The sequence below is a fragment of the Puntigrus tetrazona genome, chromosome 4, assembly GCF_018831695.1.
Source record: "Puntigrus tetrazona isolate hp1 chromosome 4, ASM1883169v1, whole genome shotgun sequence".
Taxonomy (NCBI): Eukaryota; Metazoa; Chordata; class Actinopteri; order Cypriniformes; family Cyprinidae; genus Puntigrus; species Puntigrus tetrazona.
The window spans coordinates 27,110,790-27,122,353 of NC_056702.1; the positions used below are offsets into that span (position 1 = coordinate 27,110,790).

Below are 11,564 nucleotides of genomic sequence, written 5' to 3' on the forward strand. Positions count from 1 at the left end.
GAGGGGCTGCGTTTCAGAAGCAAACTGAAGAAAGCTGGAAACAGTTTACTTCCCTTGCAACTGAAGCGATGTCACTTGCAAGTTACACATTCGGAACAAATTCTCATGTCTGTTATTGAGTTGTCTTCGGGCAGGTAAAGAACCTTAAAGAGGCATCCAGACCCAACACTCATCACCCGGTAAGCAGGAGGGGACCAGAGCATAATACATTGTCCGACATCGTGCTTGCAAATTCCCACACCTCTTTAATATTATTTTTAGTGATCTCCGACTGGCGAAGTTTACGTTTAGCATTAGCCAGCACTTTTAAATTTGACAAGATGTCAGACGCTCTGGCTCCCGGTAAGCATTGGACTACGGTGGCTGGTGTCTCTATTTTCACATTCCGTACAATAGAATCGCCAATTACTAGAGCACTTGTCTAGTAATTGTGTGCGCGTCACTGAGTGGGGAGAACCTGTTTGATGTTCTGATCGGAACGGATGAGCGGTGTTTTGACCCGCGACTAGCCCGCCTCACGGTCACCCAATTGCCCTGCTGCAGGGGCTCTGAAGCTGGACGAGAACAATGTACATGATTCACTGTACTAGTCGCATCCAAAGCAGTATCTACAGCCCTCGCATTCTTACTGTCCTCAATTAAAGTTTGGATGTGTGTCTCTAATTCTAAAACCTTCTCTGTCAGCATAGCTATTTCCCTGCATTTATCACGTGAATCCCTGATCGCTAACAGAGAAGGATAAGCTATACATGTGGCAGACAGTGCAAGTGACGATGCAGGGAGAAGCCATTTACTCACCGTAAGGATTCACTTACCACTCTTGATTTGATGAGCTTCTTAAAACGGAGTGAACGAGCGCGAGGAACAAATGAACAGGAGCGGAAAAAAGCCAACAATATGTGCGAAAACGCAGGTGGGAGCGAAAGTGAATCGGCTAACGAGTACTAACTCACCGCCAAGTTTTAGATTAAAGCGAACGAACTAACAGCAGTCTAATTAGTTAGATTAATTTGATAGTATCAACGGTATGTAGACAGTTAAAATATATTTGATCGCTAGAGAAGAGGTGATAAATTGAAGAGCGAAGCTACACACAGCTACAAACAAACCAACCTCTCAGCAGACAGGAGCAATCGAGCAGGACACCCAGTGATTTTTTTTGTAGAGGTTTTATTGAATAAAATGTAACTCTACCTATTCAATAACTTGAATATATTAAGATCAGTTTGAGGGGCTGACAGGAACGGTCTTTGTGAAGTCTACATTAGTATTCCTGTTTTGTGCGCTAAATTTATAATATTCTGCATCTTCATTTGTGCACACTTTTTTACAGTATAAAATTTGCTCCTTGGTTTCGTGTGTTAATTTCTTAGAAAAGTGTTTTTCATTTCGTCCATTACGTTTGCTCTTTTTTTTTTAAACTAAGCTTGCTGCTCCGGAGACTCTCTGGTGAATGGCTTGTGCAGTTTTGGTCATCCGCTTAATGAACGAATGACAGCACTTCTTGGACTTTCAGAAAGGGATTCCTGTCATCATCTGCCTTCCCTCCTAAGTCACTCTGCCTGACTCTGAGCTACTCCTGACATTTGTCCTCGCTGAAACCATTTATGCTGTAGGATCTCCTCAATAGTCGCTCTCTTAGTTGGGTCAACAGTCAGGCAGCGACTTATCAAGTTCTGCAATTCTGTACAAGTTTTTCATTGGTTAGTCATGTGTGTTCTTTCATGTCCATGACATGCTAACGTTGTCAAGTATGGAAATATGTAGCATGTATTACACTTTGTGTGTTTAACAATCTTAATGTCACTGTGTCATTGGTAGTTGATTGTTCTCTCACCTGTGGATACTCTGACGTTAAAACTCAGACTGCCATAAATCATGTCTTCAGGACTGCTAAAGGGTCGACATTTGCACATCATTATGTACATCATTACACCCAGACACCAGACGGTTGTTGGCTCTGCCTTGTATCCTAAGCCCTTGTAGTATTCAGGCGGGCAGACTCCTCCTGTTCGTGAAAGCAAGACATATTCAGGTTACAAAATCTATTTGCAAACAAATGTCACCAGAAACTTGACCAAATGTCCATTTGTTTTCATTAAATCACTACTCAGAAGTTTGACTTCTCATTAGGCCTCATAGTAACGCCAACTCACCTATAAAATCACCCAAGTAGCCTGTACTTTTGACGAGGTCACTGCAGCCAAAGTCTATTAGTTGGACTCGGTTAGTCGTCGTGTTGATCAGAAAGTTATTCAACTTAATGTCCCGGTGAAAGACACCTCGGTCAAGACAGTGCTTGGCCCCGAGCACCGCTTGATACATCAGGCTACGTGTCTGTAATTCGTTCGGCCAATGCATGTTGTGAACCACAAATCTGAGCAAGTCCATGCAGGCTTCCGGATGTTCCAGGATGAGGATGAACCGATCCTCCTCTTCAAACCATTCCAGCATGTACACAATGTAGGGGCTTAATGGAGCCTGTTTGAGCAGCAGATTTGCAGCCACTTCTGCAAACAGTGGCTTTGAACAGCCAGGCTAACATTAGAGAAAAGAGTAATTAAGAGTTCAATATCACATTTCACTTCTGTTTGCAATGTAATTAGTATGTAGTTGGTATTTAAGTATGTACATTAAGTTACGTCAACTTACTAGTTCAATATAACGGTCTCTTTTACACTTGAGGATGATTTTGATGGCAACCTGCAAAAATAAATGCAATCAATGAATAAATAAATGAAATCATTTATAAGCGCACTGTATGTTACAAATGGGCAAACTGATTATATTGAATCTGCAAATTTATACACATATATACACACACATATATAATCATGATCACAAATATTTCTATTTACATTTATATTAAAATGTTTTGGTCTAAGCACTGATCGATATCTTCTATATACATTTGGTGAATAAAGCGGTGATTCCTACCTTCTTGCATTGAATTTTTGAAGTCCCCTCGTACACAGTGCCAAAGTCTCCTTGTCCAAGCTTACGTCCCACTTCATAAATCTCATCAAATGGTACTGCAAAAACATACAAAGAGAGCATGTTAATATATGAGATTCAGTCTGACATGAAATCCTGTGGCAGTGCTTGAATAAATACACACATGCAATTCACATCAGATACATGGGGAATAAATATGCTCAATGTTTGAAACTAATGCTACGCCCAAAATTGAACACAAAGCAAGTTCAAATTCAAATGTAGTACTACAGAAGTATGAGCAGTATGAGATTTTGAGTTAACCGTAAGTCAACATGTAACAGAAGGATTCTTTCAATTGCTTTTAGGCAATACTACTTTGTCAACAGTTATCATTTACGTTTGGAATACCGTATGAGGAATTATACATACATGTATACGCACACAGACAAGTGGAAATAAACTCACCAGGAGTTGGACGGCTGAAACAGGCTGCTCGGGTTTGATCCTTGATTCGTGTATGCTTGCAAGCAGCTGGAAATTCTGGGGGTACTGGCTCAAGAGCTGACGGGCCTGGAAGAAGATCAGCTGAATCCTGCAGACATGTTGGTACAAAACCAGGATCCGACAAACCAGACAGACGATCTTCTGGAGGATCAGTCAGATCTTGTAGAGCCATGGTTTCATGGACAGATGGATCCGACTGATGATCAGCTGAATATTGCAGAGCCATAGGTTCAAGAAAGTTTGGATCTGACTGAGGATCAGCTGAATCGGAGTCGGGCTGTGCACAAAGAGGAGCCACTTTGTTGTGCTTTTTCTGTTTTGTTGCACATTTTACAGCCTGCCAGAATCTTTTGAAGAGTGTGCGAATGCGTTTCTTCTTCTTTGTGTTTGTTTGATTTTCTAAAAAAACAGAAATGGAAGAGTTAAGAATTATAACCAAATATTACAAGGCACATTCAAACATACTTGTAAGTATTAGGTAAATAAACACTCAAAAGTGTGAAAAACAGGACAGAATTGAATTGACAGTAGACCTACCTTCAGCTGGCTCAGGATCAGCTGGATTTTCATCACAGTCTATCGGTGTGATGCTGGACAGACATGGCAGAGGATCAGGTTGATCCTGTAGAGTTATTGGCTCTAGACCGGACGGGCCTGGCTGTGGATCAGCTGGATGACAGTGTGCTGCTGGTTCGAGATCAGAAGGACCACACTGAAGATCAGCTGAATCTGTGTCCGTCACAAGCTGAGGAGGGGCTGTTTTGTTGCCTCGACGAGTGCTTTTCACAGCAAGCCATGTCTTCTTGAAGAATGCACAAAGGCTTTTCTTCTTGTGTTTAGCTGGTTTTTCTTAAAGAAAAGAAAAGAAGTCATACACACATTTAATATATTAAAAAAGGAATTATTGCAACAAAACTATTTCAGAGAAAGGAATTTTTCACAAGCTTGTTGTTCACCTGCTGGGCTGTTCTCCATAGCTGCTGCTGCAGGAGAAGCCTCTGGATTTGCTCCTGAAGGGTCAGTGATGTTTTTTTCTCCAGCTCTTATTGTATTATCTACTAATATTGAACTCTTTTTAGACTTGAGCTCCATTGATTACAGACAGAAACACTGGTGCTGTAATGAAGCGCTGGAAAACAGTTATTTTGAGTGTTTGTTCACGTGATAATCTTTCTGCTCTGATTCTCACTCAATTGATCACACTAGATTAGAATAAATGTTAGGCCGACGATGAATTTATACTGTGGAATGCTTCACTGTGACGTCACGGATTTCACGTGACCTCACGTGTACTCTGCACGTGCAGCGCAAGGGGCCTCGCGCATTATGAAAAAACCGCATTATTTATATATATATATATATATATATATATATATATATATATATATATATATATATATATTAAAAACAAATGTTCATATAAAAAAGCAGAACGCAATATATAATCGCAATTTAATGCTAGACTCAATAACACAAAAATCCCGAAATCGGCAATAATTAAAGCTGCAGTTCGTGACTTTTTGCGCTCTATGTTAATAAACAGAGCTTCTTGCGGAAGAACACTGCAGCCGGAACTACTTTTATGGGTACGTCTACGGCGAATCACGCAGGTATGGGGCTACTCCGCAGTGGTACTTACCCTAACTAGTCCAAATATAAACACTTATTAAAACACTATTGGAGTACTCGCTTAGTAATTTTGTATATCCTGAACATAAAAACGTCTCAGACTGCAGCTTTAATTAAACTCTGTAACTCGACGGAATGTATAAATTTCACCCGTTTTCTAAAGACACTTTAAAACTAACGCTTGTTTATACAGACAGCTCTGCTCACACGAGTTAATAAAAAGCCCGCGTGGTTTCATTCATCCCGAGAGTGTGTTTTAACAATTAATTGAAACGACGAACAAACACAATGGCTTAGGTTTGATTTCGACACCCAAAGAGGAAAATAGTAGCTTTCAAACAAGCTTTCTGCATGTCTTAATCGAATAGCTAACGGTTCATGAATACAAATTTGTATCTTACATTAGGATTTTTTGTCTATCAAATAACAATTCTGTAATGTTGTTAACGCTAAAGATAAGAAGAAAGTTTAACAAAGACTTAACTTCATTTTCTCTGTCAATCAACAAAATCACGTCAGCGTCGCCGCACTGCTGTTGCTATAGTAACGAATTCAGTTTTATCGTGCGTCTGATTGAAAGAGCAGGAGGCTACAATGTGATATTACACAACAGGTTTACAGGACAAGTACAGCTTATATGATATTATCATTTTATCATTCAGCTGCCACTTCACCGTCCCATCCTAGTAGAATACAGTATACAGTTAAACCTTAAACATAATAAACAAATAAAAAACAGACATTTATACTTACCATAATCAGACTCGTTCATTCTGTTGATGACCCACTACCCAAACAATAAAACATACATATACTTATTTTATAATACTCACAGCTACCAACACTGTAAAAAAAAAAAACCCTGTAAAAATACAGTAAAAACGTTTTTAACTGAAGGAATTTTCCGTATTTTTAGTTTACAGGTGTTTTTCTGCAGCTTTGTTTTTATTCCTGACTTTGTGTTTTTCTTTTAATTAAGTTGACTTGGTTTCTTTTATTTTACTAATGGAGCTAATTATTTTGACAGTGCATCACTAATATTGTACACAATGCTATTTAAAACAGGACATTGTTTTAATGTTGCTTTTATGTATGCATGTTATTAGTAGGTGTTTTTGAAAATTATTTTGCATTATTACAGTTTTGTGCTTGTATTTTCATGTGTAATACAAAAGCTATTGCATACATTTACCTGTAGTAAAAAATAAATGTTTGGTTTGTGTACACATCTTTCATTTATTGGACCATGTTTATTATAAATTGTTTGTTTTTAGTATAAATAAAATTAGATATCTTAGCATAACTAGTGATTATATATAGAGCAATACAGATTTTAAGAGGTAAAACATTTTTAGTTAATGCTACAAAAGAAACAGTATGCCAAAGTTTCATAATTTGCTATATAACCATTAACGGAAGTAGTTAAATGGTACGGAGAATGCACTGTAAATTTACGAAATTTTCTGTTTTTGAATTGAAGGAAACGTCCGTAATTTTACCACAAAATGACCTGGTAATTTTCTGCCAACAATTTCTCTGTTTTTTTACAGATTTTTTTTTTTTACGGATTCCAGGAACATATCTTACACGGATAAAGGCTGGTGGAATCCTACACCACAGCATGAAAAATAAATTACATGAATGAACATTACAAATAAAAAATAAAAACTATGATAAAACACCAGTGCAATGCTACACTGTAAAAAAAAATCCGTAAAAAAACGGAGAATTTGCTGGCAGAAAATTACCAGGTCATTTTGCGCTCCAGATGGTGGGCAGAGGATGAGTGCAGGGGCTGCTGGGGTCCATCGACGGCGTGTGGCAAGGGTCGGAGGGTGGGATAACTTGAGGAAGCGGCTCTGGGAAGGCGGCGGCCATCTTGGGAAGCGGCTCTGGGGAAGGCGGCCATCTTGGGCAGTGGCTCGGGGAAGGTGGCCATCTTCTGCAGTGGCTCTTGGAATGCTGCCATCTTGGGGAGCGGCTCGGGGATGGCGGCGGCCATCTTGGGAAGCGGCTCTGGGGAAGGCGGCCATCTTGGGCAATGGCTCGGGAAGGTGGCCATCTTCGGCAGTGGCTCGTGAAGGCGGCCATCTTGGGAGCGGCTCGGGAAGGCGACCATCTTGGGGAGCGGCTCGGGGGAAGGCAGCCATTACAGGAGTTGATGTGGTGTTCTTTTCCTCCTCAACACCCAACGTGAAAGCTGACCCCACAGTCCCTAAACCGAACTCTATAAACTGAAAAAGTGAAAAGGTGAAAAGCTGCTGGATCCTGGTGTGAGGTTGCATTCTGTCACGAATGAGGGGTCTGAGGCGTGCGGATTGTGGGATTTATGTTTTAAAGCAAACATGTCAAACTCAGGCCCGCGGGCCAATTTTGGCCCGCACTTCAATTATATTTGGCCCGCAAGATGATTTCAAATATGCATTACATCTGGCCCACCGGCCCGTTATACAGCGCACGTACCGCTAAAGGTGCCTACACATTGAACGCGTCATTCATTGTGTATGTGCGACGTCAGCGACAGAGCGGAAGTCCTTTAAAAATTAAAACATTTTTAATTTGAGCGTCAAAACGCTGTGACGACATCTACGCGCGGCCAATAGGAGAGCAGCCTTTGCCGGGGGCGGGAGTTCCCGATGTGGTGCAAGAAGCTGAGCTTAGCTGCTGCTAAGCGACAGAAGAGGCACTTCCATCCATAGCGCACCGTTCGTGTCTTAAAAACACGAACGGAAGGGAAATGGAGCAGGCTCGATGTGTGGCAATCGTCCTGCAATTGCGGCAGCATTTTTCCACGAGTGCCGGAACTGTCTGATTTGATTGTCGAAAATGCCGCGGCATTGGATACTCGGGGCTCGAAGTGTCGGCATTTTATGTGGCCGTTTTTAATTTTTTATTATTTAAAATGGAGAAATATTATTTTATTCACTGATGGCATGGTCTGTTCAAAGTTGAAAGAGATATATTTTTAGGTGTTGGCCTTGATGGTCTGTGATGAAAAGATTTAGGTTACAATTAAAATGAATAAAATTAAAGATATAGAAGCCTGATATTTTTTCAGTTTTTGTTTTATTATTTTCTTAAACCTGTTCTGGTTTCAGTATTTAAGCAAAAATTCAATTGTAATATATGAGGATGGTTAATACAGCAGTTTAGTGTATCTTAAAGATAATAAAAACAAATAAATTAATAAAAAAAAATTTGGTCTGGCCCTTGACAATGTTCTTTTTAATTTTGCCCTCTGTGAATTTGAGTTTGACAACCCTGTTTTAATGGATTTATGTTTTACAGGTTTTACTCAATAGAAGCACTGTGCCCAGGCCTCATAAAGGCTCTGAGTTTTTCTACTTGATATTATGTGTATGTGCTGTGCAAAATGTTTTATGAGCCCCCTGCATGAGCCCAAGAGATTGGGACAGTGAATGACAGAAATAAAACAAGAGTGAAAGAAGCAGTACACACACAGTGGTTTCTGTATTAAGGACATTGATCCTGGGAAAGTAGGTGGTGTTAGATTATATAATAAAAAGCCAATTATTACCCATAGGGAAGCATAGAAAAGTTAGACATACAAACACCCCAATAACCTGATGGTGCAGACTGTTTGGTCATAATCCAAATTGTGAGAAGTGTAATTGGACTAGGGTAAAATATAAACTGATGACTACCTATAAGGAAGTATGGGATAAATTGTGTAGACAAATGTTGGCACAGGCTGAAATTAAAGAAAAACCAAGGGTGACAAGAGAATTAGAAAAGGCATGGAAGCAATTAGAGTGTATTAATGGGTGGAACAATTCCACTGAGATCAAAGGGGAACTATTAAGGGCCATAATGAGAGAAAAAGAAAGAGCAGACAAAGAGCATAAAATGGCGGTACAGAACAGGCAAGCTTCAACATTTTTTTACTAAAGGGAAATTAGAAAAGAAGTGAAAGAAAAGGCCTATCAGACTAGAATATGGAGCAGAATAAACAGTGTCATGGTCTGCAGGGTAAAAATTGCAGCTCTTAATGAGAAACAATCAGAAGAAGAAAAACCTAGCCCCCCCCCCCTTATGCAGAAAAGTCCCCTTCCGCTCCTTTAATGCTGCCTGTGATGCATGTTGTGACAGGGTAAGTGTCCACGACAACCAAACAGGCAAATAAAAATGGAAGGTTTGTCCTGACAGGAGGAACAGTTGAGGTAGAACCAAGTGAGGAGGCTAGGTTAGAAGAAGAAAAAAAAGAGTAAGAGAGCTAATAAATGAAGAACTGACAAAACAACCCATGAGTTCAATCATTAACAGTAGTTAGACAGAGAAATACTTCAGAGAACTCAGGAAGTAGAAGAACTAGAGCGACGCGTAGGGCAGCTGACTGGAGAAAGGAAGAGACTGACGGGTGTGCATAAGGAGGAGGCGGCATGTGGAAGCAGAGTAGGTAGTCTGTATGGAGAAGAAAGTATACATGAGGAGGAAAATGTCAGAATGCTGAGGACAGAACTCGAAAGAAGGGAAAGGGAAATCAGAGAAGAATGTAGGGAAGATTCAATGAAAGGGCTAAGCCTAGCTAAAGGTCAGGGTGAAGAAAAGGATAGTGTAACAATCACTGGATATGAGCTGGACATAGACTGGGGTTCTAAACAGGCGGCACAGGCCCCACCCAGGGCTGGTACAGCTACCAGCCCCACAAAGGAGAAGGAGGTGCCTCAGGAACCACCTTATTACAAGCCTTAAAGTTAAAGAAAGACATGGGGGTTAGAACAACATAGCCAACCCAGTATCCACTGTACAGGATAGGAGGACACCAGAATCCAGGGTATAGACCATGGGGAAATGCAGACATGAATGCAGTACTGCAGAAATTGCCAGATCTAACTAAGGGAGGAATGAAATGGTTAAATAAACTCACCACATTAACCCATGGTCTTTAGGGCCCTAATGGGACATCTGCTTACCAGAACCCAGATGACTACGCTAGAGGATGAAGCTAGAATAGAAGACATGGCCAATGAGAAACCACTGTCCAAAGTAATTACCCAAATAAGCAGGGCTCTTACAAACCTCTATCCAACACCAAAAATGACTTATCAATCTATCAAATTTAAGATAGGAGCAGAAGAATCTGCATCAGCATATCTGCATAGGACAGAAGCTGAATGGGAAGAAAGGACAGGGCAGCACCCAGATTGCAGTGACATCTGTAAAGAGTTTTACAGGCAGGCAGTAGTGAAGGGAGTTCCCGAAAAAGCAAAACAACAAGTAGAAAACAGTCCAGAAATGTGTGGGGGTGGTGGAGAGACATGGGCCAGGTATTTCATTTACTATGTAGACAGCGCCATGGAAAAACAAGAAAGGGATAAAAGAAAAAGAAAAGAATAAAAAGAAGCCTAGAGAGGGAGCTCTGCAAATGCCTGTAATGAATCAGGGGATGAAGGGACAGGAAGTGTCACAAGGGGCAGCAAACTATCAGCCTCAGGGCCCACGTGATTATCCATATGACCCGCTGCCAGACTGGCCACCTTCTGGACATGGGTGGCAAAACCAAAATTATAGGGGGCATTACGGGAGACCAGGAGAGAGCAGGGGTGTATTATCTGTGCGGAGCAGGTGATCACTGGAAAAGAGACTGCCCACTGAATAGAGGGGGACAACCTCCTGCACGGGGACGGGCTCCTGTTAGAGGAGGGCCTCGGGGAAGAGGAAGAGGTGTCCCCAGAAACGTCCCGTGGTCTACCAACCAACAGGTGCCCAGACAAAGCCCAGTCTGGGGCCAGGCAGACCAGGCGGATTATTGACAAGACCCACAGAGAACCAATAAGGGGGCTGAGGCTGAGCCCTACCTAACTGTACTGGTCAATAGACAGCCAAGTACAGGCCTTAGTGGACACTGGGGCCTCCTTCTCTACCATCAGGCTGGAATGGTTGAGAAAGGACGCACTCTCCTGTGAAGTACAGGAAGTCAAAGGGTTACTTTACTTTTAAAAGTTACCTTACCGTACTTCCTTTTAAAATCCCACAACAAAAGCGGTGAGGATTCCTGGTTTTCACCCAGGCGGCCCGGGCTCGACTCCTGGTATGGGAAGGCTGTTTTGCTCTATGTTTCCTTCGTGAAACGAGCAGTTTGTTCGCCGGAAGCTTCTTTTCCCGGGGTCATTGGTCGAACTGCAGAAAGCTGAAAAAATGAGGATCTGCTCTCAGGCCGCGTGCCTTCGATAGCTCAGTTGGTAGAGCGGAGGACTGTAGCAAAGGAGGTTGTAATCCTTAAATCGCTGGTTCGACTCCGGCTCGAAGGAGTTGTTTTTCGCCATGGCCGCCATTTGATTTTGGGCGTGGCTTTTCCGAGCTTCCGTCACAGCGTGACCACAGGTTTTTTCTAAGGCATCAAGTGGGTATTTGAAGTGACTGTTTTGTACTGGAGGAGACTATAATGAAAAGCATGTATTATCTGTTCTGCCATCACTCTGTGTCTTCGGGTGATTCTAGTCTTGCTATGGACTATGTGTCGTGTGACTTTG

The 11,564-nt window shown here is 41.5% G+C and overlaps 1 non-coding gene across 1 annotated transcript; it reads left to right on the forward strand.

Annotated features, from left to right (window-relative positions):
• Nucleotides 1-11,255: 11,255 nt before the first annotated feature.
• Nucleotides 11,256-11,342, forward strand: trnay-gua. The gene is given in 2 exon segments: nt 11,256-11,292; nt 11,307-11,342. It is a non-coding gene; the product is annotated as a tRNA-Tyr (tRNA).
• The last annotated feature ends 222 nt before the right edge of the window (nt 11,343-11,564 follow it).